The sequence below is a fragment of the Anolis carolinensis genome, chromosome 5 (genome assembly GCF_035594765.1).
Source record: "Anolis carolinensis isolate JA03-04 chromosome 5, rAnoCar3.1.pri, whole genome shotgun sequence".
Classification (NCBI taxonomy): domain Eukaryota; kingdom Metazoa; phylum Chordata; class Lepidosauria; order Squamata; family Dactyloidae; genus Anolis; species Anolis carolinensis.
The window spans coordinates 53,548,239-53,575,766 of record NC_085845.1 but is presented as its reverse complement, the minus strand read 5'-3'; the positions used below and the strand labels follow the sequence as shown (position 1 = coordinate 53,575,766).

General features: G+C 38.6%; 1 long non-coding RNA gene across 2 annotated transcripts; it reads left to right on the top strand.

Annotated features, from left to right (window-relative positions):
* Window positions 1-58: 58 nt before the first annotated feature.
* On the top strand, window positions 59-27,528 carry LOC103279023 (uncharacterized). 2 transcript variants are annotated; one of them, XR_010006350.1, is made up of 3 exons: window positions 59-2,644; window positions 22,294-22,400; window positions 27,370-27,528. It is a non-coding gene; the product is annotated as an uncharacterized LOC103279023 (long non-coding RNA). The 2 variants fall into 2 exon arrangements; XR_506495.3 differs by lacking the exon at window positions 59-2,644 and adding an exon at window positions 9,441-10,310.

Sequence of the window (27,528 nt, the reverse complement as noted above, 5' to 3'; positions counted from 1 at the left end):
CTTCATCACCGCTAATGGGACAATGACCTTATGGCAAAGGACAAGAAACCGAGAAATCCGAGGACAAGAAACTGGCTCAGGAACACAAGGCAGACTATATTTTGCTCCTTTTAACACCTGAGTGCTCCAATTTACAGCTTCCTGGGGCTATTACCTTACTTACACCATTGTTAAGTTTGGCCCTGATCTCATTGTTGTTGAATGTGGCACCCCCACCCCACCCCAAAGAATTTGTAATTCACCTAGGACATGCAAGCCAAAAGATATAAAATGATTTACTTTTTCCTGCGTCGTCAGGCCTCCATAACCCCATGAAGGGCCAGCAGCAGCCAATGCCCCTCAATGCTCACTTTCCACCTTTTATATTTTTTTTTATTAAAAGTCCATAAAGATGCGCTGATTTGTATCAGCAGAAATACAAACTGGGTCTGCAGCAGCGGATCTCTTACACAACAAACCCAATCTCCCATTCTGATAAAATGTATCCTTTCCTTCCTCCAATGTGTCCATTTCTATTTGCTTTTATTCCAGCTCTGTCTCTTCTCGCATGTCTTCCATCATATGTCTATATTTATTTATTTTATTTATTACAACATTTATATCCCGCCCTTCTCACCCAACAGAGGATTCAGGGCGGCTTACAATAAAACACACATATAAAAATTGTACAGTACATTATAAATCAGATTAAAAATTATTAGCTTACATCAGCATTCATATTAAACACATTCTAAAATACAGATGGGCATGTTCAAGTTCAAAAGACTGGGTCTGTCGATTAAGTTCTGGTGTACATAATAATAATTAGCGCTGCTAGTTGTTGTTTGAATATATCTACATGCCTACCCATATGTATGCACATGCACATGAGCAGAGCCCCAGCCAGAATATAGAAACAACATTTTTAACCCTTTGATATGATCTACCTTATTCCCCTGTATCCCTGTTTCTGAACTGTACTAATTAAATATGATTGCAGCAAGAAGCTTACCCCTTGCTGATCCTACTGGGGAATTTCCTGTGACATCTGGGATGGGCAGGTCATGAGACAAAGGTGACAATCAAGCTCCATTGGGTACACATGCTGGACAACAGACAATTTCCTCTGTGAGATCTGATAATTGTAAGCAGGTCCCTGCCCAGCTGATTGCTTCCATTGAGCTGACCATGGAAACAGGAACTCCAGGTGTACACACATACTGGATCCCTTTGTCTGAGGCCCAAGGCTTGATTGAACATAACCATCACCTTTTGTCTCAGGACACCTCACCCCCACCTTTCCCAGGAAACTGATGCATCACCCAACATTAAGACAAATACAAACAAATCAGAGACTTATTTGCATTTCCTGAGGTAGACACAGACTTTCTAAGGCTCACCTCCTCCCAGGAGAGCTGTCCCTCAACCTGGTTTAGCATAACACTCGCTGGGAAGGACCCTCCATAACTGACGTCCTTACTCTAAATTCAACCTCATCATAAGTAGACAATCTAAACTCACGCAGTCTCATATGTTCATAAATGTATGTAGAAAGCTCCAGAAATATCCAGTACTACCTGCAACAAGACAATCATTGTTTAAATAAAAGGTTCTCCTTACTTCATCTTTGTCCAGAACTCTTCTGCTTTGATAATCCACTAACTACTTCCCTACTTATTGGGAGAGGGCCTGTATCATGGAACACAATGTAAACGTTTGTTTGCTGAGATCTGACAATGGTCCGATGGGAATGATTCCTGATTTTGTGGAAAGTGAGAATACCAGTCTTCACCATAGCCACAGAAGATATACATAGGCATAAGTTGCATCTACACATGTGTACATAACTAAAAGGTGCCTTTAAATGCAACAATCCTCTTCAGAAGTTATAAAGTATGGAGAACAATATAGAATAGCAAACATAATTGCAGGATGACCCAGTGCTGCAAGAAGATCTTCACGTTCCTGTTCTTAAAGGCTAACAAAGGTCTCCTGACAATTCATTACCAAATGGCTATCCATAAACATGCAGGTACTAGCATCAATGCCAGAGCATATTTCTCCTTGCTTAGGGAAGGGATTCATGCCTCTCTAGATTTCATAACCTGTAATTCAAAGTCAGTGTGGATAAAGTGACCTTCATCAGAATTCCTGCTTAGAGTCTAAAAGCCCAGTACACACAAAGTTGCACAGACTGCATACTTTCCGGAGTTCTGCCTGTCCTGCTGAATGATCCTTAAAGTTTGCATAAGTCAACACTTTCTCCTGCTGCATTATTACCACCAGTGAGTACTGGCAGAGGCATGGGAGCTATTCTTACACACAGAGAAGCACTAACAGCTGGGAGGAGGGGAGCCCATCTGGGATTCAAGCATAAGGTCTGTATGCATTCCTGCTGCTTTCAAATGCTCCATGTTGACATTCCCGCTAACATATGCTTCACTAATGAAAGGTAGATTCTTTTCAAAGAGAGAGAAATTGCTTTGTTTTGAATGATTTTCATTTAATGCATCTTAAATTTTGCTTATTATTCATTTAAAGGAAGTTCTTCAAACCAGGAGATCATGGGGAGGAAAATCAATAGTCAGGAAAGGTCGGTTCCCTTTTGAATACTGAAAACCTCTTGCCTCATATATGCTCCAAACATCTGGTCATCCAATTAAAGGTAAATGAAAGATTCTTGTAATATCATTGCCACATAAATTATATCATACTCAAGATATACACAAGAGATAGAGACGACAATCACGGAAAGATAAACAGGTTGCAGTGTTAAAACTGACCCATTAAAAAAAGCTCTATAACACTTGGATTATCCAAGTGAAGTATCCCACCACAGCTTCTTGGCATAAGTAAATGTTTTTATTCAGCACAAAGCCTGAGAATGAAACCAAATAAAAAGGCATCAAAAGATGGTGAAATAAAAGTATCCGCAGAAGCCACAGTTGGGCCAAACCTGGGAAATTACTATTTAGACTACCACTGCTATGCCCATACTGAGTAGAGGTTGAGTTATACCTTATTGTGACCAAGGAAAATATTACAGAACAGTATGTAAGGGTTGTTGTGTATTTTCCAGGCTGTATGGTTCTTCTGGAACATGGCCATACAGCCCGGAAAACACACAACAACCCTGTGATTCTGGCCATGAAAGCCTTCGACAACACAGTATGTAAGCTTCCAAGCTTTTCAGAGCTCATCATCAAGCTTGGTAGTTCAAAAAGCAAGGAAGCAATTGGAGATTTTTTTTTAGAGAAGTCTTAATGTGAGACCTACATGAGACTTACTCTGAAGATGGAGATTGCAGTTAGGTCTAAGATTCTGGATCTAATGTGCACAAAAAAGGAATAGCTTTCCCTTTTTCTTTTCCCATAGGTTTTATTCAACGTTTTTAAACGGTTGTATAACACAGAACATGAATCACACATAACAAAGATCTATTAAACAAGAATACACAGTTCACCAGGGTGAGGATGAACACCACATACGTGAGTTTCATTACATATTAGAGACAGTAGTATAATTCGACAAGCTAACCTGACAACTGGGAGATGGATAAATGTTCAAGTTGTGATTAAAGTGATCAGTGAAAGGTTACTGAAATATTGACAACATTACCTAGGACCTCATCACACTTACCAATTTAAGCATCCTAGGACACTTGCCAGACAACCGAGGGATGGATGGGCACACAGCCCCCACACAATGCTCCTGAACCTCTGGCAGAGGCCCCACCCCCAACCAGCATGGAAACATCCTAGAACACATCCTCATCAACATGAGAAGTCTCCCACTTGAGGAATGCATCTCCCATGTAATGGGGGAAATGTCACCATGCCATATTGGCACTGTTCTGCCATCACATTATCTTTACTACTTGGAAGGTGAACTGACTGTGAAGGGACCAGATCAGAGACTATATAGTTGATTCAAACAAGAATTTATTAACTAACAAGATTGTAGACTTTCTCTCCTTCTGAGTCTCACCCCAAAGTCTTTATGAGGAGAGGTAAAGTCTTTGAGAGATAGACGCAGTTCTGGCCGAACCGAGGCTCTTGAATCTTTATTTCTTCTTATTGTCTCTTTCTAGTATGGCTTCTGAAGACCCCAGGTTGAGAACCAGTGCTCTAACTAAAAAGGGCTTAACTAGGGATAAACAGTTAGGGTTTTCATGGGGCACAACAGGTACACTTGCTGGTAAAACATCACCAGGGGTGGGGATGTGATAAGGTCACTAGAAATGTCCCCAAGTTTGAATGAAGCACATAACAATTTTAGTTAGACAAGAGTAAAAGAGGAGAGAGAGAGGGAGGGAAGGAAGGTCACTAGACATGTCCCCAAGTTTGAATGAACCCATGACGATCTTAGTTAGACAGAAGTAAAAGAGGAGAGAGGAGAGGGAGGGAAGAATAACAGCAAAATTGAAGGATTACTTTTACATGGGTAAAGTTGTTGCTGAAGCCAAAATTTGTTATATTTTGTATTGTTTAGAGCAGGGGTCCCCAAACTAAGGCCCGGGGGCCGGATGCGGCCCTCTGAGGTCATTTACCTGGCCCCCGCCCTCAGTTTTATAATATAATATTTATACATATAACATTGATAATAATATTATAATGTAATACAATACAACACTAATAATAATACCATATAATAATATTTATATATTCTATATAACATATAATATTACTAATAATATTACAGTATAGTGGTATAGTTCAATATAGTAATATATAATGCTAATATTGTGCTATGCTAATAATATAATATATTGTATGTACATATAATTTGTAAGCCACTCTGAGTCCCCTTTGGGGTGAGAAGGGTGTGATACAAATGAAGTAAATAAATAATAAATAAATTTTAGACTTAGGCTCACCCAAAGTCTGAAATGACTTGAAGGCACACAACAACAACAACAACAACCCTAATTAACTTGTCTAGAAGCAGGACCACACTTCCCATTGAAATCCTGATAAATGTATGTTGGTTAAAATTGTTTTTATTTTTAAATATTGTATTGTTCTTTCATTGTTCTTCTTGTTGTTGTTGTTTTTGCACTACAAATAAGACATATGCAGTGTGCATCGGAATTTGTTTGTATTTTTTTCAATTGATAATCCGGCCCCTCAACAATATGAAGGATTGTGGACCAGCCCTCAGCTTAAAAAGTTTGAGGACCCCTGGTTTAGAGGGAATCAAGTCCTAAAAATACAAAGTTCTTCTTCAGTTAGCAGCAATTGTCCTTTAGATGCAAATCCTTCCCTGAATGGCTAACATAGTATTCTCCCAAGCACATGCAAGCAAAATAAATAACCCTGTGAATTTTCAGGAGCATGGTAACCCTAAAATAATAATCTATGATAACCAAGTCAAGACAGACTGATAACTAGAAGCTCAAATTGAAAATTAAATCTGTTAAAACAATTATTTCATATTTATTAGATCAGGTGTTTCCTATTAAATTACATTTTTGAAGGGAAAAATCAAGAACAGAATTTAAAGATGCTGATTTACAAAGGGTTAAATTTTTACTACTGTCACTAAGGTGAATGAAAATATTCTCATTTCCAAAGCTGAATACATGCAATAAGAACCATAAAAACTGTTACACGTTGCCTTAGGCTAGCCTGGCTCAGTTTAAGACTATAACAAAAATCTTCAGAATGTAAAACGAAGGCCAAGATCAAACTTAAATGCAACTCTAAGTCATATTTTTAATTTTAATCACTCTAGTGAGAGATTGGTTCAGTAAGCCTACATTCATCGTCCTTTAAAAGTTCATAACTGTTGTTAAATTAATACACATATTATACACATTGATATGTGCTCTATGGACACCATAATGTTATGGAGGTTTTGTGGAATAGAAATTAAAGTTTAATTTCCCAGCAGTGGAAAGGAAATATAAGATCTCATTTTCTAGCAATTTGCTTAGCATTTGGAACAAGGTCATTTTTCCCCTTGATGCCTCTTGGAGGGGCAAAGGAGGGAGAAATCTAGCCAGTCAGCCCCTTCTCAAACTTTTGATATCATATGTACTCAAGATAAACTGTAACACAGAAGTATGTAAGAACACAGAAAACATGTGCTTATCTAAATGGTTATACAAAACCTTTCATTACCTGCATTTTCTCTCTGTTCTCACAAGACCTTTTCACAAAGAATGGAAACTGTCACACGTTGCCTTAGACTTCCTTAAAAGTCCTTTAAAATAATTATGATTTCTAAAGTATCTTTTAATCTCTCTCTTTCTCTGTGCAGCCGGCCCATCACATTTTCTGGGATTAGTGGTCCAAAAGCTATCTGTAAAAAAAAGCAAATTTAAACAGTTTGTTTTTTGTTCTTTCTTTTTTTTTCTTTTTTTTTTTTACTTGAGACAATACCGTTCTGGGTATCTCCAGCATGCTCATATGGTCATTTTCCACCAAATCACATTGGAGGACGTAAAAGACTACTAGAAATAACATTTTAATAAAATCTGCCAATAATAAAATCCACAAAACTAAACGTACAAATGTGGAAGCCTTCAGTAGATATGAAGTGTATGGAAGTGCATAGAAACCATCAGGAAAATAAGGAATGGGGACATTGCTTTTGTCAGGAAAGCTGTACATTACTGCTGCCATGATCACTGTTACACACATGGGTAGATGTTGATAAATTACATAAAATGTGCATAGTGACTAAGAAGTAAAATATGATCTCATTTCAGATCTTTAATTTACAAAGGCAGGAAGCATGCACATACTTTTGGAGGTTTACATCTGGTAAGCATGTGCATTAAGAAATAGACTGTTCATTTGCCTCCATATATATGTTCCAATGAAAGCAATGCAGTTTCTGGTAGTTATAATATACATCTAAGAGTATGTGCTAGTTTTCTTTTGGTTTGGCTCACAAATGGACATTTCCTCCAAAAATGAATGGCTAACATAGTTGAACACCGCAGTTGAAGGGAGATGTTGACAAGCTGGAAAGCGTCCAGAGGAGGGCGACTAAAATGATTAAGGGTCTGGAGAACAAGCCCTATGAGGAGCAGCTTAAAGAGCTTGGCATGTTTAGCCTGCAGAAGAGAAGGCTGAGAGGAGACATGATAGCCATGTACAAATACATGAAGGGAAGTTGTTGTCGACCGCGTTTTAGGGGATCGGGGCCCTTAAGGAGAGACCCGATCCGGTCCTGAGAGAACGGACCTTGGCGGAGCCAAAAGGAAAATACGAGCCGTAATACAACCTTAAGCCGAAATGAATAAGGTCCGCCAAAGTTGAAGGAAAATCCGCCAAGGAGTCTTTATTGAGCAATTCAGCTGAAGAGGACTCTAGTAGCGATCATTCGACTTACTAAAAGTCCCATACAATCAAAATAAAGCCATATTTATACAAAATTTCAGTCTGACAGCCCTTTGAATTTCCCGCCCTGCTTCCCCGCCCATCTGATCATTGATAGGCTAGAAGGTTGAACGAGGCGGGCTTTCGTTTCCCGCCTTGCTCCGTTGGCCCAATAGGAAGCTGCCTTATGTCTCCACTCGGGCCAATCAGGAGAGAGAAGGCGGGAGTTAGCAAAACAATGAGGTGACAGGGACAGGAACCAGAGGATTAAGTCCTGCTAGACTGATTTCTAAAGGGTGCTATTTTATTAATGGCAGCAATCAAGGATGTCCGGGTTTCTGTCACGTATACAGATTTTAGATATGCCTTGGGGTGTCAGAGATGGAAGCAAAGATGGGTGGTGATGAGCCATATTGACAGGCTCTGCAGGGCGCCTTCCTGAGGTGTCCTGGATATTTCTTTGGGTGAGCTATGACAATGTTTGCCTTGGGGCGAATCTCCTTTAGGTCAACAACTCCGAATTCGGTGACTCAAGCCCTATATTGTCCATGCAATTTGAATTTGATTGGATTTAGCGGTGGCAGATTATCCTTTTGTTTTTGGGAAAGGAAGCCTGGGTCATAGGAAATGGGATAGGTTCTGGGGTTCATGTTGAGTTCAAAATATTTCCTATTTGATTTCATGATTTGACAATTATATGAAATAAAATGAAAAATAAAATAAAGTTGGAATATAACCCAGGCTGGGAAAAATACATATTTTCCGGGGATTCCAAAGAGTACAAATACATATAGGCAGATAGATAGATTTCATGGAAATAAGGTAGAATTCATAAAAGTGAGTTACATTTCATAAAGGGGAATCATGAATGATATAAACAATTGAAAATATTTGATAAGAACGAAGTTCATAACATCTGGAGAACCCAGCATGGAAATTCATAAAAGTGGAGTTTTAGCAGCATGATTTTACAATTCATGAAGTTGTTATCTCTTGCCTCAGGCTAAAAGGTCAAACACCTTTTGTGCAGAGAGTTTTAGTAAACCACAGTAAACTTCAGTAAAAAGTCTCAATCACCTTCTACTATAAATATATGGACTATAGAACATAAAGTCTTGATTTTTGAACTATCTTTTACAAAGTCCTGGGGGGGGGGGGGGGTCACCTCGATCACAAAGTCATAGGGAGGAGGGAGCAAGCTTGTTGCCCTGCTGCCCTGCAGACTAGGACACGGAACAATGGCTTCAAACTACAGGAAAGGAGATTCCACCTGAACATCAGGAAGAACTTCCTCACTGTGAGAGCTGTTCGGCAGTGGAACTCTCTCCCCCGGGCTGTGGTGGAGGCTCCTTCCTTGGAGGCTTTTAAGCAGAAGCTGGATGGCCATCTGTCGGGGGTGCTTTGAATGCGATTTCCTGCTTCTTGGCAGCGGGTTGGACTGGATGGCCCATGAGGTCTCTTCCAACTCTACTATTCTATGATTCTATTATTCTAAAATAAAAGTGGGAAACCTTTGGCCATCCAAATTGTTGTGCTACAATAAAATCAATCCTTACTATTGGCAGTGATGCCTAGGATTGATGGGATGTGGAATTGGAAAAATTCTAAAGTGGGGTCCCCAAACTGAAGCCCACTGGGTTCAACCCTAAACTTTGGACGAAGTCTGAAACTGCTTGAAGGCACAAAACAACAACAATCCTAATTAACTTGACTATCTCATCAGCCAAAAGCAGGCCCACATTCCCATTGAAATACCAGTAAGTTTATGTTGGTTAAAATTGTGCTTCATTTTAAATATTCTATTGTTCTTTCATATATATTTTTTGCACTACAAATAAGATGTATACAGTGTACATAGGAATTTGTTCATGTTTTTTTACAAGCTATAGTCCCCCCCCCCCCCCAACAGTCTAAGTGACCATGAACCAGCCCTCTTCTTTAAAAGTTTGAGGACCCCTGGTCTAAATTACATAAGTTTCCTAGAACAGGTTTAAAGCAGAGGTTCTCAAAACCTTTTCAGCCACAGAGCCCTTTTTAAAGCAAAAGTTTCTCATGGAGCCTCAAGAAATGTTTATGTATTATATGACATATTATATAATGTATATATATCAAGCATTGACAAACTTTTTGACCAACATAAACTTAACAGTATTTCAATGGAAGACCCCAGTGGCCAGGGAAAAAATGGGGGGGGGGTGCAAAGTGAGGAAATAGGCTTTTGGGGGTGAGGGAAGCAACTAAAAAAGTTTTTGGGGTGAGGGAAGGAAGGAAAAAGAGCTTCTGGGACATAGGAGGAGAGTTAAAAAGTCTTTTCGGGAGAGGAAAGTGAGGAAAAAGTATTTTGGGGGCAAGAGAAGGAAAGAAAAGTCTTTGGAGGGCAAGGGAAGTGGGTGAAATGGTTTTGGAAGTAAGCAACAAGAGGAAAGGGGGTTTTGGGGAAAAGGAAGCAGGGGAAAATGCTTTTGGCAGCAAGGAGGCCAATGAAAATTGCTTTTGGTGGCAAGGGAAGCAGGTTGAAAAGGCTTTTGGTGGCAAGGGAGGTGGAGAGAAGGAGAAACAGGAAAGAGGGGGGAAGCTTGGAGGAGGAGGAAACCATGGAGCTCCATGGGCTCTGCAGAGCATACTTTGAGAACCACTGGTATAAAGTGTCCTGGGAGATAATGGAGATACATGTCCACCAAAGGCACTTGCCCATTTTCAATCCATCCCAGCAATCTAAGTCTACTTTCTCTCTCCCCATCTTTTGAACTTCCTTACAGCAGATTCCTTAGATAGTTAAGTGTTTGAGGAGTGGGCCAAAGACCTGAGTTGAGTCATAATCTAATGAACCAGCAGGTTTTATGCTAGGTAGTAAGTATTTCAATTTATTTCATTTTAAAATCTATTTTATTGCAGGGCTATTTCACTTTACTTCCGTGGAACTCAAGATCATTTCTCAGGCAATCTTCTGTCAAAACACTGTCCAAAGAAAAGATGCTTATTTATACATTTTAAACTACTAAGGTAAAATGAACATATTTCATTCTCATGGGGAAAGCATGTGCCAGTAGCATTCCTAGAATTCTTTGAATCATTACTAAGATGTTACATAAAGAGGCAAGATTCAAGAGACAACTTTATCGCATTCTCTCTTACAAACACATACACTTTTTTGCTAAATCCAATTTTAATGTTAATATCAATCAGATTCTTCAACATACAGTACAGTGGACCCTTGGAATCTACCTGGGGGTTGGTTGCAGGACTTTCCATGTGACATAGTAAAATGGTGTCCTGTACATAAAATGGTCTTTTAGATTTTTAAAAAATATTTTAAAGACATGGATGATGGGATCCATGGATGCAGAATCCATTAATTTAGAGAGCTGAGTATCACTTTGAGCTAGAATATATTGCAGCTATGGGAGAATTATGCTTTCTACCAAGAAAAGCCTTGTCATTCTCTTCAAGAAGAGTGAAGATCAGTTATATCATAGGAAGAACCAACACTAGCCCAAAATATTTAAAAGGAAAAGTAAACCTGCTTGCACAACAGATCTTCATACCCAAAGTGTATGCCAGTCTTAGAGTCAGGGCATTTGTGGCACTTTGCCTCATTGACCCATAGGATTTATTTTATTTTTTAGTATGTCTCACCTTTTGTTTCATTTTATTTTTATGAGTGCAAGCCATTTGGGGAAATGCATGTGTTTACTTGATGACATTGGAACTTTTTGGAACCAAGGAAATCTCAATCCATAAAATTATAGGGTTTTTAAATTTTATTTTAAGCAATGTTAATAATTATATGCACATTTTTCAGCTGTGGGATTTCTCTTGTGATAGCACCTCCGGTTAAATGCTGACAGCTATAGTATACCATCCATGCTTGAGGCTGTCCTCTAAACCTTTTTCCAGAAGTTAGACCTGCTTCTCAATTTGCCAAAAACCAATTAGCAATAGAGAGATTATTTTAAAATCTAATTTAAGAACTACTACTTTTGACACATATCCTTGAGACGTACAATTTTAGATATGATATTCAATCACCCTGAGGTCAACATATAAAAGCTCCAGTATAATTAAAAAAGGTCTTAATATCCATAGTAATTGTGATGCAGGAGTGGGGGGTGGGAGACAGATAAAGTTATGCGAATCCATGACAAATGGCTCCTCCAGATTTCCAAGTCTAATAATTTTTAGACGATTCGCTTCCTCTTTCTCATGCCTTCTAGAAATTGTTATCACTCACACATCCAGTCAGGACTCGTTCATTCTTGAGGTTTCGTTTTTCTCCCCATCCCCTTCTTTTGCTTCCAGGATTTCTTTCCCTCCTGGGAACAATAAGGCAGAAAGGAAGGATTCCTTGGCAGTAGCTCCGTCTCTATCCACAAGCACAATGGTGAACCTTTCCAGGAGTGCATAGGAAATTTATACAATAGAGACAGAGATGAGCATTAACTTGTCCCTGTTTCATAAAGTCCTGTAATCAGGCTTTGGAAGAAGGTCCAATCCTGGGTTTAAAATCCTGCAACAAGTTCCAAAATTTCACAAGAAATAAACCTAAAAAAGATCTGACACCATTTGGAACTCTTTTTTGGGGAAAAAACATATTCAGGTATAATTCACAAGGTTTGTAACCAGTCAGGGTGAGCTCAGAGGGAAAACTAAACTTTAAAACACACACACACACACACACACACACACACACACACAAGAACTATTAGTTTACATTGTATGTAAAGGGTGCTTAAAGTTGTAAGAATCTGGGAGTTAAAAGATTTGCAACGCATAGAAAGTAATTGTTCTAGCAAAAAGTATATACAGTAGAGTCTCACTTATCCAACATTCGCTTATCCAATGTTCTGGATTATCCAATACAGTTTGCCTCCAGCCACAATCCACAGCTGTTTCTCTAGACAGTAAGGATTGAACTTTTTATGGATTTAATTTCTGACAGTGTTGCTACTGTAAGTTCATTTTATGCAATTCTACCTTTATTTGTAGTCAATTTGTTAGTAGCCAATGTTTTTTTAGTCAATGTTTTCAATATATTGCGATGTTTTGGTACTAAATTCAGAAATACAGCAACGTTACTGTCTTTTGGACTGCTTTTTCTGTCGATTTGTTGTAAAACATGATGTTTTTGGTGCTTAATTTGTAAAATCATAACGTAATTTGATGTTTAATAGGCTTTTCCTTAATCCCTCCTTATTATCCAACATTTTCGCTTATCCAACATTCTGCCAGCCCATTTATGTTGGATAAGTGAGCCTCTACTGTACCTTACTTTGAAAGGATGTGGGCACAACAGTCAGCGGGAAGACAGCTAAAATTCTGCTCCATTACAGGTTTTAAAGGGGGCTTTTTTCTTTATCTTTTCCTCCATAAACTATTTTATATTCACAGTAACATGCTGCCAAGTATGCATTCATCAGCCAGCAAGCTCTCACACTGAATACAGACACTTTTTTAAAGGGGCATTTCTAACTTGAAATAAGATTAGTTTATAAGCATTTTCAAGGTCTATGCTTTTCCATGCTGATTTGGCTAGTTTAGTACGGTAAATCACATTTCCCCGTCCTTTTCTCCCCTGGAAGGTATGAGCAGAGGGGAGAGAGGTAATCAATTGGTAATAAAACGAAATTTGCTGTGAGTAGGACAAAGTAAACAAGACTGCAGTAGAGACAGAAGAGATGATAAAATGCAAAGTGAACATTTTAAAAAAAAGTCTGTTGGAAAGAACCGAAATACCATGTAGCTTTTCGGCCAACTGCAGTTGCCAAGAGTTCCTTTTGACCAGTTCCTCTCTCTAAGGGAAGAGAATTTTCTATCCTGTTTAAAAGAAGCAGTAGACTACTGCTGGAAAAGCCCTCCCTGGAACCCTTGGACCTTAATAATTACAGACCAGTGTCTAACCTTCCTTTTTTGGGCAAGGTGATTGAGAAAGCAGTTCCCTCTAACTAAGTGGTTCTCAACCTGTGGGTCCTCAGATGTTCCTGTTCATGCTTCTAGACCTCTCAGTCAATACCATTGACTATGGTATCCTTCTGGAATATTTGGAGCGTCTGGGAATTTGAAGCACTGTGTTGTAGTAATTCCAATCATAACTCTCAGGTAGGTTCCAGATGGTGGTGCTTGGGAATAGCTGCTCCTCAAAAGGGAGCTGTTATGTGGTATCCTACAAGGTTCCATTCTATCCCCAATTCTTTTTATTTAGGGTGTTATTAATATGCTGATGATACCTAAACGTATTTCTCCATGCCTTCCAAAATAGCTCTAGTTAAGAATGGCATGTTTCCTCTGAAGAAATGCCTGAAGGAAGTAATGGGCTGGATGAGGGGGAAAAATGAGACTCCAAACAGATTAGGACCCTTGTGTGTGAATCAGTTCTGGATGTAGTTACACTCTCCCTGAAAGACTGTATTTGTACCTTGGAGTGCCCCTGGATCCGTCTCTCCATATATCAGCCCAGGTAGATGTGAGGGTCAAGAGTGTTTACTACCAACTTTGGTTGATAAACCAACTATGACCCTTCCTAGATTTGGAGGACCTAAAGATGGTAGTGAATGTGCCCCTGGTGGCACAATGTGTTAAAGCGCAGAGCTGCTGAACTTGTGGACCAAAAGGTCCCAGGTTCAAATCCTGGGAGCGGAATGAGTGCCCACTGTTAGCCCCAGCTCCTGCCAACCTAGCAGTTCGAAAACATGCCAATGTGAGTAGATCAATAGGTACCGCTCCGGCAGGAAGGTAACGGCACTCCATGCAGTCATGCCACATGACCTGGAGAAGTCTATGGTCAACGCTAGCTCTTCAGCCTAGAAATGGAGATGAGCACCAACCCCCAGAGTCGGTCATGACCGGACTTAACGTCAGGGGAAACCTTTACCTTACTTTTCCTTATATTGTAGAAATACGTTTTAATATGTGTGTTTTATATAATGATTATGTGTTTTTAGCTATGTTGTAAGCTGCCTCAAGCAATGAGGAGAGGCAGGTAAGAAATAAAATAATAATAATAATAATAATAATAATAATAATAATAATAATAACTGATAAATCTACATAATCTCTGCAATGACACAAGAAGGGATACTTTCAGCAGAGAAGATAGGTATAAAGCTACAATGTATTCAGTTTCCATAAAAATAGGAAACAAAATATGTAACGACCAACAACAAAACATACGTGGAGAGAAATAAGTCCTTTAAAAAATCAAGCTGTAAAGGTCAGTCTCAAAGTAAAAAAAAAAAAACAAAACAAGATTTACTTATCCACGAGTCAATGAGAGTACAGTGACTTAACTCTTATCAAAATGGAACCATCCTCTTTTCTGAGAGAGAAGTGAAAGGCAAGAGTTTTTCCATCTTTGTCTTTAAAAAATTGGGTGGGATAAGGAGAAGATGGAGAATCCCCTCCAAGATCTTGAAGGTGCAGGAATGGGGCAGCTGAATCTCCAAACTCTTCAAACTTGCCCAGTTGTGCTTTGCTGGTTATTTCACTAAAGGCATCACTACAATATATGCACAGAAACTGTCCACCAAATTACAAGAGGATAAAAAGTGAATCCCCTTTCTCCTTCCAAATCTACTTTGTTTCTTGCTACTCTAGAGACTAGGACCAGATCAATGGATTCGAACTGCAGGAAAAGAGATTTCTCCTGAAATATTAGGAAGAACTTATAATATGCGTTGCTCAACAGTGAGATACACTGCCTTGGAGTGTGATGGAGCCTTTTTCTTTGGAAACTTTTTAACACAGGGACGCAAGTAAATCTTTAATTGATTTTTTAAGGAGGTCAAACTGTAAAAACTGATCTTACAGAAAATCCTCTGACACTTTTCTGGTAGAGGCCAGTTATATCGCTGGTCAAATGGTTCTTTAATGTCTGGCTCTATTCAGATCTCAGCTCTAAGACAATGTAGGATGGGAAAGCAGCTGTGCGTTTTTGACAGGTTATTTTTTTCTAATCCATCACTCCAAACACTGAACAAAACTAGTCATTAAAGCACCGGGAAGCTCTCCACAAACACATCCTCTGTCAAGAGGTCTCCATGTTGGGTGACTGCCTCTTCCTCTGGAGGTAGCATGCAAGTACAGAGCATGGCCAGGACCACACATTGCCATTCATCATTATCATCTTCATCATGGTCACTTCTGCTACTGTTTATGCTAAGAAGTCTTGGACTCCTCCCTTCATAAACTGCAAGAATGTCAAGCTGTTTGCAGATCAGTCTTGTTATTTGAGCAGTTTGATCCTATACAATTCTTGTCCAACATGCTACAGTATAAACCTTAATGATTTTCTGAATGCTATTCATAATAAGCATATTATTTCTTAAAGTCAGCCCGGCTGGCTGTTTCATAAAGGAAGTGTAAACAATACATTCAGTGTCTCCCAACTTCTCTTTTCCTGAAAAACAGAGATTGGTGAGCTTTCGATTTTCCTGGCTACATAAATATAGCACCTAACTGTCTACCAATTTACATTTGTTAAATATGAATTGGTTCTTGAACAAGACTGCAACAACTGGAAGGAGTACCTTCCTATTCTCAACTGGAAAATGGCTCTTCCTCACAGGTCTTTCCTCCCTGAAGCCAACAGCATGTCCCAACCATGCAAATCATTCTCTAAACCAGAGATAGATTTTAATGAGAGGATTCAGGTAAGGATTCAAGCCAAGAAGGCAGGCCAGAACTTTGCTAGCTTAGACTCAGCAGTAGAATGCACTTGCTGATGTGACACGCTTCTGAAATGTCAGTACTAATATTCCATCAGATGACTCTGGCATAGCTACATGATCTTTTCAGTTTGAAACCACATCAGCAAATAAGGAGCAGGGAATTGATGACCATAAATACTGCAGGCAACCTAAAGTGAGATTATTGATTAAACAACATTCATCTCCATGTTGATCTCCATTTTCTGTCAGTGTAGGATTCTTGACACGTAATTTCTTGTTTCTGTAAAGGGGAGGGGGAAAACTCTCTCAAAACAATTTAATTTTGTACTTCATACAGCTTTTAGCAAACTGATATTAGGAGTTCTTGAAATAATGATTCACAATATAATGCATGTCTGTTTACCAGCAAGTTGTCAGCCCTGTCTCTTTAACATTTCTTATCATCATACAGTTGAAAAATCCTAGCACACCAATTTCTTAGCACAGGATGGCTAAATGGATACCAATTTCTTACGTTGCATATTCATTTCTTAAATGTCACCACACTGAGCTAAAAAAGAGGCTGAAATAAACTTGGATGAATTGTTTTATGGGTTATTTCATGGGCCCATAATATCTTAGTCTTTGCCATCTTTACCATGATAGCCCTAATCTTTGAGCAGAACTGTCCCGAGTTTCTGGTTACTGTCATTAGTTCCAGCTACATTCACACAAACAAGCAGAAATAGCACTACAGTAATTAGATAGCTCTTTTGATATGTTATTTTCTTATTTCATAAGAAGAAACACATTGGTTAAATCTTGTATCTTCTGTGCCACCTAGAATGCCTTGCTGTTTCTCAGTCATGGAAATAGAAGCAGCTGCAACTAAATCTTTAACAAAGATATGGTTTTCTCATTTAATTATAACTTCTTTAAACTCTTTATGGACCTTATCTCATGACCCTTCCCCATTTTAAAATTGTTTTATTCAATTTAAGGACTGGAAAGTGATGGAGACCATTCCATGGTCAGCACCTGTCAAGCTCTGTAATGTAAACATTTTTAAAAAGGGGGCTTAGGGTGCATAATTTCCATTTCTAAAATGCCAAAAATACATGGCATGGGATTTGACTGATTTGTCCACGTTAAATAGTTTCAGTGATGTGGAGGAATGGGCGTTCCTCACCACTTTGCTTCCACTGCATTTTCTCCTTAATAGTAATCTAGGCAAAGTGGTTTATAATTACCCTGATATAATGAGGGAAAGCAAGGCCTTGCAAGAGGGGATCATGGCAAAGTGGTTTATAATTACATTGGTATAGTGAGGGGAAGGAAGGCACAGGAAAGACTTTTCATGGGAAAGGAGTTTCAAATCCCCACACTGTCCCCCCCACCCACCCACCCAATGGGCTTTCAATATTGAAGTTTTCCCTGATTAAAAAAAAGTAATATGAATCAGGTGAACAAAAGTATTATGCATGTGATAATTTGGAATGCAGGCAACAACAGTTGAAAACATGAAGAGTGAAACGTATGTGATGGGAAAACAGAACATGAAATATGATAATTGAGGATCTAACAGAATTATTTCCTTTGATAAACGGTACCCAATGCTTCTCAAGGTCCGTAGGATAAGGTCCCAAGACAGTTTTCAGCCTGCTATAGCAATGTGGACTGAGTCATTTGTGTGCACAATGACATGATGGACTAAGATCAACCCTATATTGGCTTTCTGAACATTTATCTTCAACCATAGACTGAAAGGTAATTTGTTTTGGTCATCAAGAACTGGTCACCAAAAGTGATTGGAGTTGATGAAGCCATCTACAGTGGATCTGCACAACTTGTGATCCTCCAACTTCCAGAAGCCCTAGCCAGCTTGTCCATGTCAGAGTTTTTTATTATTTAGGTCATTTCTTATGTGAAAATGGATAAGTGTTTGTAAGAATCATGTCCTATCCATGTATGACCAGCAGCAATCAAGACACCTGCTAAAGACTGCTATTAATAGAGACTGAGTAAATCTTGAGTTAGTGAAGGTGATGGTGATGATGATGGTCTTGATGTTGGAGTGGAGCCGAAGAGAGTTTGAAGATTGAGAGTCTGGAAACCAGAGAGTTTGAAAGGTTGGAGCTTGAAAGCTTGAAGATAATAACATTTTGTTTCGCCGTTTGAAAGCAGCTGATAAAAACCAAGGACTGTTGTGTTTATATATATTTTCATATAAATCTTTCTTTACTAAATGACAGTTTGTTTTGTGGTTTTCTCCTTGGACGAAGGGTGCAGCTTCCGCAGACGGGGTTGAATGTTTGGAACCCCAGTTTGATAACTGCAACAGTCCAATGATCAGAAATTTTGCGAACTGAAGTCCGAACACCTGAGGATCACAGGTTGTGCAGGCCTGATCTACAGTATAACAGGTTGGAGAAGGTTAGATTGGACTGATGGCAGTGTGGACTCGGATAACCCAGTTCAAAACAGATACTGTGGGATTTTCCTCCTTGATATTCTGGATTATATGGATGTGTGAAAGGGTCCTGAGACAAAATAAATTGAACTTTTCTGCCACTAATATCAATGGAGAAGTTAATCATGATGAACTAGACTCTATTGGAATTTATTAAACTTGTTTGACTAACACAACAATCCTACTGATCCTTAAGAACTGATCTGATAAGGATCTTAGCACGCTAGTTTAGGGGTTCAAATAGTTCTCTCCTAATACTAAGGTGTTTTTCAGGACTACTCTAGATTCTCCCAGAACACCCAAGTTCTGGTTAGCGATTCAAGTTCTACTTACCCTTTCCCCCTCTCTGATGCTAAGGAGCTTAGGTCTATGGAGGTTTTGAAGGAGGATTTGGATTTTAGACCTCTCTATGTTCTCAAAAAGAGAGATCTCATCTTCAGCTTGGACCACCCTCTCAGGAACTATAAAATTGCACCCTAAATCTGGATACAGCCCAACATAGTTTGTTTCTCTTCAAGACATACATTCCACATTTCTCAATGCTTTCCAAGACAATATGTTCATTATGTATTATCCTGAATTCAATTGCAGTGAGTGACAATCTTTTTAAAAGCCTATTACAAATAAAATGAAAAGAATAGATAACATACATCCATTAACACTCTTCCAACAAAACAAACTAAAAGGCAGTAGTATTGTGAAGTCATCTTAAGAGGAGAAAGTTAGGAAACATAGCTGAATTAAACCTGTCAGTGCTTCCCATCATAACAATGTTCAAAAATACTGTTTTAATGCTAATTTACTTTCTAGGCCATTTTTTCTTTCATCTGTAGAAATAGTTATCTAACCTAGTAACTAAGCATATTCTTCCTCAGAAGGTTGTTAACTCTATCTATCTCCTCTGTCTCCTACCATCATCATGATGTGAATTAATTCAGTATACTAATCAAACCTATTGTCACACAACAGGAAAAAGATTATTCAGTACAGATATGTTTTGAGTGGTCTGTACTATATACTTCTTACTGCTTATTTTGTTACACAGTCCTTGTTGCGTCTGAATTTAAATCCCAAGGGTTATTAACTCTAACCTGATTACATGGTGCGTTTTGAAGCCAGTCTACTTCTGACATCTATTGAAGCATAATTGCAATTTCTCCTGAGAACTTAGTTCAGCATATGCATGGGTACATTATTCTTCTTGCAACTTCAAGAAAGGATTCAAATTTCTTTTGCCACCCAAGTCTCAGAACAGCGAAAGCCTGAAGAATCAAGATAAGCTCATGCCAAAAAAACCAAAAGAAAAACTGAGTATTCTGGTAGGGCAGCTTCAGATCTTCCAAAGAAGCAGAGAAAATGAATGCATGGGTGTCTTGTGATTTTGTACTTTAATTTCCTGGTCTTATCCAAAGAGAAACATGTGCTCATCCAATGCCTTCCCTTTTGGACACATTCTGAAATTATGGGAGGAAGAAGTACAAGTTCCTCATCCTCATTCTTCTGTGATTTTCAGTGACAATTACAGTAGTGTTTTGAATATATAACATTAGCCAAAATATAAGAGCAATTAATAAGACAAAGAACAGCCTATAGAAATCTGATTTTCCAGATTCAGAGACTACTATGATGAGGTTAATAGTCTGAATGAACCATCAAGGATCCCTTCTGAACTTGGGAGGCCGTGGCTATGAAGAGAGGCTGCTGGAATGTTTCACCTCAAATTTAGCTTGGCCATGTCCAGAACTGTGATTATTCCATTCTCACATACAACACTGACAGTTGTCAAAGGTTTTGCTCCCCACTGAATGAAAATATGAGAGATTTTTCACATTTTCAGTAATGTCATTTCTTTATTGCTGTTCAATACCCAACATTTTATTTATGGAGAAAAAGCTACAGTGTTTTCCTCAGAGAACAGCACATTTTGCACATATTGGGAGCTGCAGTTTTACAAGGCCTTTAGTCTTTTCTCTAATAGAGTGCTGGTGCCTTCCCAAACAATAAATCCCAGAATTCCATAACATTATGCCATGGCAGTTAAAGTGGAGTCAAACTGAATTTATTCTACACTGTAGAGCCAACCCTGGTTACGTATACACACCATTTTTTGTAACATTCTTCAGTGTAAAAAATCTTACGGGAATTGAAATTTTTAGTAGGTGTTTTGATGTGTCAAGATGTTTTATGTCATCGACAAAGGGACAAATTGTGAGCACATTTCTTATCGTTCCTGAGATCCAAATGCTCTCTCAAAACCCATTTAGCCTAAGAGGAAGGGAAAGAGGCTAACCTTGGGTGCCCTTTTGAATGCACAACATTCATGTATTAATTAAATCTGAATTAAAGAACAAGGAAAGCAAAGGAATGAGTGAGCAATCCATGCAAGCTCTAGGAAGGTAACAAAGTGTCAGCTTTGCTCTCTGCTGGAAATCTGATGGGTAACAGTAAAATAGTGATGTATTAATTTGGTGATCCTCATCTTGTGCTCACCCAGAATAAATGTAGAGATTGATGTTATGTCACAAAGAAACTCACGTCTCAAATTACTTCTTTCTAACTAAAGTCTGAATAACTACTGGAGTTCTAATAGGTCTTAAGTGGTTTGTGACCATTTGTATTTCTTGGGCCTAGCAGATGATAAATATTTGAAATGTCAATTTGATGGACAGTAGTCAATTGGCACCAGTTTGATAATACAGTATTTGTATTTGTTCCCTGGTTGATTTAGACACAACAGACATGGCCAAATGCATAATAGCATTATTTGCTTAACTGAATATATTGATTTCCTCTCTCCTGTAACTAAAGAAAAAGGATGAGTTTTAATCAGGTCAACAAAGAAGGATGCAAGATAAAGGACTTGGCTTCAAATTGCATTTGTAATACAATCAAATTCAGGGGTGCCTTTAAAGCTATATGGGGTAACCTGGAAAACCTGGAAACCACACAACACCCTGGCTTCTGGTGGGACTCTGTGGGCGTGATGGGACACTGCCGTCACCAGTGTGGAGCAGCCCCATGTTCCTTAAATAACAATTGAGCTTTGACGGAGCGGTGATGCTTCCCTGTGTGGGATGAGGAAGCACCTGCTGGCATCCAGAGTGCCGGGAATGCCCTGCTGCCACCCCACTGCCATCATGATTCATCATGGAGGCTGGTGAATCATGGTGCTGGACCCCATCAATGTGATACGGTCCTATGTCAGAATTTTGGAAGAAAAGCAAAGTTGATGATTATAATGATGGCAGTGGGGCAATGCATCCCAAAATATTATCATTTGGAGAAATTGTGAAAATTATACTTTCTGGGATGATGCAACAGCCATGTTGGATGTAGTTGGCGAGACAAATAAAGGTAATATGTGACATTCAGAATTAATGCATAAACTGATGGATTAGTACAATATCAAATATATATCTAAGACAAAGCTTTTTTAAAAACCATACACTTTTGTTGAATAAATGTAGCACCACAACCTGATTCAGCACATCTCCTGAAGCCCTAACTTTACAATGAGGAAAATAAGCAACATACAGTATTACTACTGCTTCCACAAGATATATGTTCCTGGACTTCACATGAGTTCACAAGCCCGCAGATAAGAGTGAATCCAATTGAAAAGAATGACTTCTGGACTAGAAATATCATGGAATCATGCTAGAGGACTAAAAATGCCTACAGCAATATTTTGTTGGACATGGATAAATAAAACTGTGGATATTGATCCTGCATATGCAGGGGTGTACTGTATATTACATTAAATGGTATGCATTCTTGTCCAGGGCCAGACTATATAATGACTTTAGTTGGTGTAGACAACCCTGAAAGCTTCAGGCTCTAATTTGTGTGCTCACTTTTCTTTCCGTTCTCTTAGGCGACATGCCAGACCTACACTCTCAAAATCAGCAGTAGAACACCCATATCATTGCCACAGTTGAAGGCTCAACCGCTAGTTCAACTAACTTCTCTAAATAACATAGAGTAAGTGACATCTTGTCTTTTGTCTTGCACAACAATGTCTTGTTCTTGCCATATGAGAGAGATGGAAAAATTAATATATACTCATAAATATGAGGATGCCAAAACACTGTCAGTTCAATCCAACTTTGGCTAAGAAATTGATCTCATCAGTACTTGCCAGCTGTTATGCATGTCAGCTCACAAAGACAGAAAAAATAATGGTGCTCTTATTATTGCATATCTTTCTATGCCAATGGGAACATTTATATGCATACCTTTCATAGATATATTGAGCCAGTTGCCATTCGCTTTTTGTATCAATCATTAGTGCTACAAGAAAAGATCAACCAAAATTCTAATGCAATCTTTTAAAAAATCAGATTCCCAGTAATGTGCACTTCCACTATTACTATAGATCAGTGGTTCTCAACCTTCCTAATGCCACGACTCCTTAATACAGTTCTTCATGTAATGGTGACCCTCAAACATAAAATTATTTTCGTTGCGACTTCATAACTGTCATTTTGCTACTGTTATCGACCATAATGTGAATATCTTATATGCAGGATGTGTTTTCATTCACAAATTTGGCACAAATGCCCGGTACACTCAAATTGAATACTTGTGGGGTTTGGGGGGGGGTGATTTTGTCATTTGGGAGTTGTAGTTGCTGGGATTTATAATTCACCTACAATCAAAGAGCATTCTGAACTCCACCAATGATGGAACTGAACCAGACTTGGCACACAGAACTCCCATGACCAACAGAAAATACTGTAAGGGTTTGGTAGGCATTGACCTCAAATTTTGGAGTTGTAGTTCACCTACATCCAGGGAGCTCTGTGGACTCAAACAATAATGGATCTGGACCGAACTTGCCACAAATATTCAATATGCCCAAATTTGAACACTGGTGGAGTTTGGGGAAAATAAACCTTGACATTGGGAGTTGTAGATGCTAGGATTTATAGTTCACTTACAATCAAAGAGCCCCTTGAACTCCACTAACGAAGGAATTGGGCCAAACTTCCCACACAGAAGCCTCATGATTAACAGAAAATACTGGTCTTTGGCGACCCCTCTGACACCCCCCTCGTGACCCCCCCAGGGGTCCCAACCCCCAGGTTGAGAAACACTGCTATAGACCTTTCCTCAAGGGTATTATTACTTGACATCATCATGGAAAATAATTAATGTAGATGTATGCTGGCTTGAAAACTTGCTCAAAGGTCTTGTCATTTGCCTATATGTTGCTATATTTCAGCTAATAACTTTGCCATAAAATGTCTTTTTGAGACCTAAGTAGTTCTGCAAAACTAAAGTTTTAAAAATAAAACATACAGTAGAGTCTCACTTAGCCAACATTCTGGATTATCCAACGTATTTTTGTAGTCAATGTTTTCAAAACATCATGATATTGTGGTGCTAAATTCATAAATACAGTAATTACTACATAGCATTACTGCGTATTGAACTACTTTTTCTGTCAAATTTGTTGTTTTGGTGCTTAATTTGTAAAATCATAACCTAATTTGATGTTTAATAGGCTTTTCCTTAATCCCTCCTTATTATCCAACATATTCACTTATCCAATGTTCTGCTGGCCCGTTTATGTTGGATAAGTGAGAGTTTACTGTATAAAGGTGTTCCAGCTTACTTGTATATTAACTTTCCACTCCCCTAGCCGCTCCAAATAATTGTTATTCAGACAAAAGCGTCTTTAACTTCAAGACTGAATTTCATTTTTAAAAAACCATATACTTTCCCTCCTTAAACTCCCACTTCCCCAAAGAAGCTCATAACACTAGTAGTTGTTTCTATGAACCAGCATGGTGTGGTGGCTTTAGCATTGGACTACAACTCCAGAGACCAGGGTCCAAATCTCCACTAAGCCATGCAAACCTACAGGAGGATCTTGGCCAGAGGAAAGCAAACCCCTTTGAACAAATCTTGCTAAGAAATCCCCTATAATAGGATCACCTTAGGGCTGCCGTAGGTTGAAAACAACTTGAAGGCACACAACAAACAAAAATGTCATCCCTATCTCACTGTACTAATTCTAAGTGCTAGTCTATAGGACTCTGGAGTGACATCTCACAACAGCACCTGTTTGTAAGTTGTCTTTTATTGAAGGAAGTAGGAAAGGGAGTATGAAGGGAGTCACCAGGAAAAGGGAACAGGACTGTGAGTGCTGTGAAGTGAAGGAACCGATTTTAAAAATTATTTTGTATAAAAATAACTCTTGAGTAGTGAGTAAAGTCTTAGGAAAGGAAGAGCTGACATACTGTTGAAATTGTAGAAGCCCAAAGTATAATGTAGTAAATCTAAATTGGTTGGCATCACAGGCTATCTAAATGGTACAAAACATTATTCATCTCCACCTACCCTATTAAATCACCTATAGTTTATTAACTACATATCTGCATGATTGCAAGAGCCCACCAGAGTTAGCACAAAGCTTGCTGATGCTGACATGATTTCAACAGTTGCCTTCAATCCTATTTATATATGCATGCTATTGATTTATATATTTGTTCCATTAAATCATAGTGATTTAGTTGCAAACAAATGCAATACACACTGGGAGAGAACAATTGATGCAGGGCTGTTCAAACACACTTTTCTTTTGCTGTTACAATTTTATATTAACAGAAAAATATATCCACCCATTTAATCTCATTGTAAATCTGGTTTCTTGCTACTAAAATCCCCCCTCAGGGAATAATAGGATATCCCTGACTGTATCCAACAAAAGAAGGCAAAGCAAGTGTTGAAAAATAAGGCAGAGCAGCCAATATTTTTCTTTCTCAATACTCCCATATGGCCACTGGCCTATATAGAATTCCCATAGTCTTTCTTTCATGGATGAAAAAGTTGAACTGTACCCTAAATTACCAGTGATGTTGATGCTACTATGTCTTGGATTTGGTAAAAGAATTATAGCTGCTTTAGTGCTTTTACATGTGGGTATCTTGAAAAATTAAATACACAATCTTGGAGTCCTCGTAGACAAGTTAAACATGAGGCAACAATGTCATGCGGTTGCTTAAAAAGCCAATGGGTTTTTGGCCTGGATAAATAGGACTATAGTGTCTAGATCAGAGGTCCTCAAACTTTTTAAGCCGAGGGCCGGTCCACAATCCTTCAGATTGTTGAGGGGCCGGATTATCATTTGAAAAAAAAAATACAAACAAATTCCAATGCACACTGCACATGTCTTATTTGTAGTGCAAAAACAACAACAACAACAACAACAACAACAACAACAACAACAACAATGAAAGAACAATACAATATTTAAAAATAAAAACAATTTTAACCTACATACATTGATCAGGATTTCAATGGGAAGTGTGGTCCTGCTTCTGGCCAATGAGATAGTCAAGTTAATTAGGGTTGTTGTTGTTGTTGTTGTTGTTGTTGTTGTTGTTGTTGTTGTGTGCCTACAAGTCATTTCAGACTTTGGGTGACCCTAAGTCTAAAATTTATTATTTATTTATTTACTGCATTTATTTACTACATTTGTATCACACCCTTCTGACCCCAAAGGGGACTCAGAGTGGCTTACAAATTATATGTACATACAATATATTATATTATTAGCATAACACAATATTAGCATTATATATTACTATATTGAACTATACTACTATACTGTAATATTATTAGTAATATTATATGTAATATAGAATATATAATTAATATTATTATATGGTATTATTATTAGTGTTATATTGTATTACATTATAATATTATTATCAATATTACAATTAATATTATACTATAAAACTGAAGGCGGGGGCCAGGTAAATGACCTCGGAGGGCCGCATCCGGCCCCCGGGCCTTAGTTTGGGGACCCCTGGTCTAGATCAGTGGTTCTCAATCTGTAGGTCCCCAGGTGTTTTGGCCTACAACACCCAGAAATCCCAGCCAGTTTACCAGCTGTTAGGATTTCTGGGAGTTGAAGACCAAACCATCTGGGGACCCACAGGTTGAGAACTACTGGTCTAGATCCAGGGAAGTCATGCTACCCCTCTATTTTGCTTTGGTCAGACCACACCTGGAATACTGTGTCCAATTCTGGGCACCACAATCGAAGGGAGATGTTGACAAGCTGGAATGTGTCCAGAGGAGGGTGGCTAAAATGATCAAGGGTCTGGAAAACCAGTCCTATGAGGAGCGGCTTAAAGAGCTGAGAATGTTTAGCCTGCAGAAGAGAAGGCTGAGAGGAGACATGATGAGGGTCATGTATACATATGTGAGGGGAAGTCATAGGGAGGAGGGAGCAAGCTTGTTTTCTGCTGTTCTGGAGACTAGGACGCAGAACAATGGCTTTAAATTACAGGAAAGGAGATTCCACCTGAATATTAGGAAGAACTTCTTCACTGTGAGAGCTGTTCAGCAATAGAACTCTCTGCCTCAGAGTGTGGTGGAGGCTCCTTCTTTGGAGGCTTTTAAGCAGAGGCTGGATGGCCATCTGTCGAGGGTGCTTTGAATGCAATTTTTCTGTTGCTTGGTAGGGGGTTGGACTGGATGGCCCACGAGCTCTCTTCCAACTCTATGATTCTATGAATGAATCCAACTAACAATATACCACCTTCCAGGAAATTCTGTACCATCTTATTCCTGTTTAACCTCTGCAACTCTGAGACAAACTTCTTGATCATCTGTAAGCTATTGAGAGGAAGAATTTAAGGTTTATTTTATTCCTAAAATTATTTTTACTGTTTTAAACCTTTAGTTGGCCACTAAAATCTCCCTTTTTATGAGTATGGTGACATTTTGGTATTGCATAGATTCAGAGCTAGAGAATGATTATGTTTACTTATTTAACAATTTCTAGTTTCAGATATGTTTTGCTCCATTTCTTAATCCCATTTTGTGGGTGGGGGTTAGGTTTTACATTTTTTTGAAAATGATGTATTATTATATCCTGTAAAGTCCTTTTGGATTTCATGTCTTTACAACAAACCTTTCATATTTTTTCCAGTGCAAAGAGATGCTTCTGCAAGACAATTTGTTTGACATCCTCTTCAGATGTCTTGAAATTTTAACACAAACCTTTATCTGAGTGTCTCATTTCTTATGGATCTCACTGTAGATTTTGGTTCATGCACAGACTCCATTAAAAGTTAAGTGCTATTTGGGA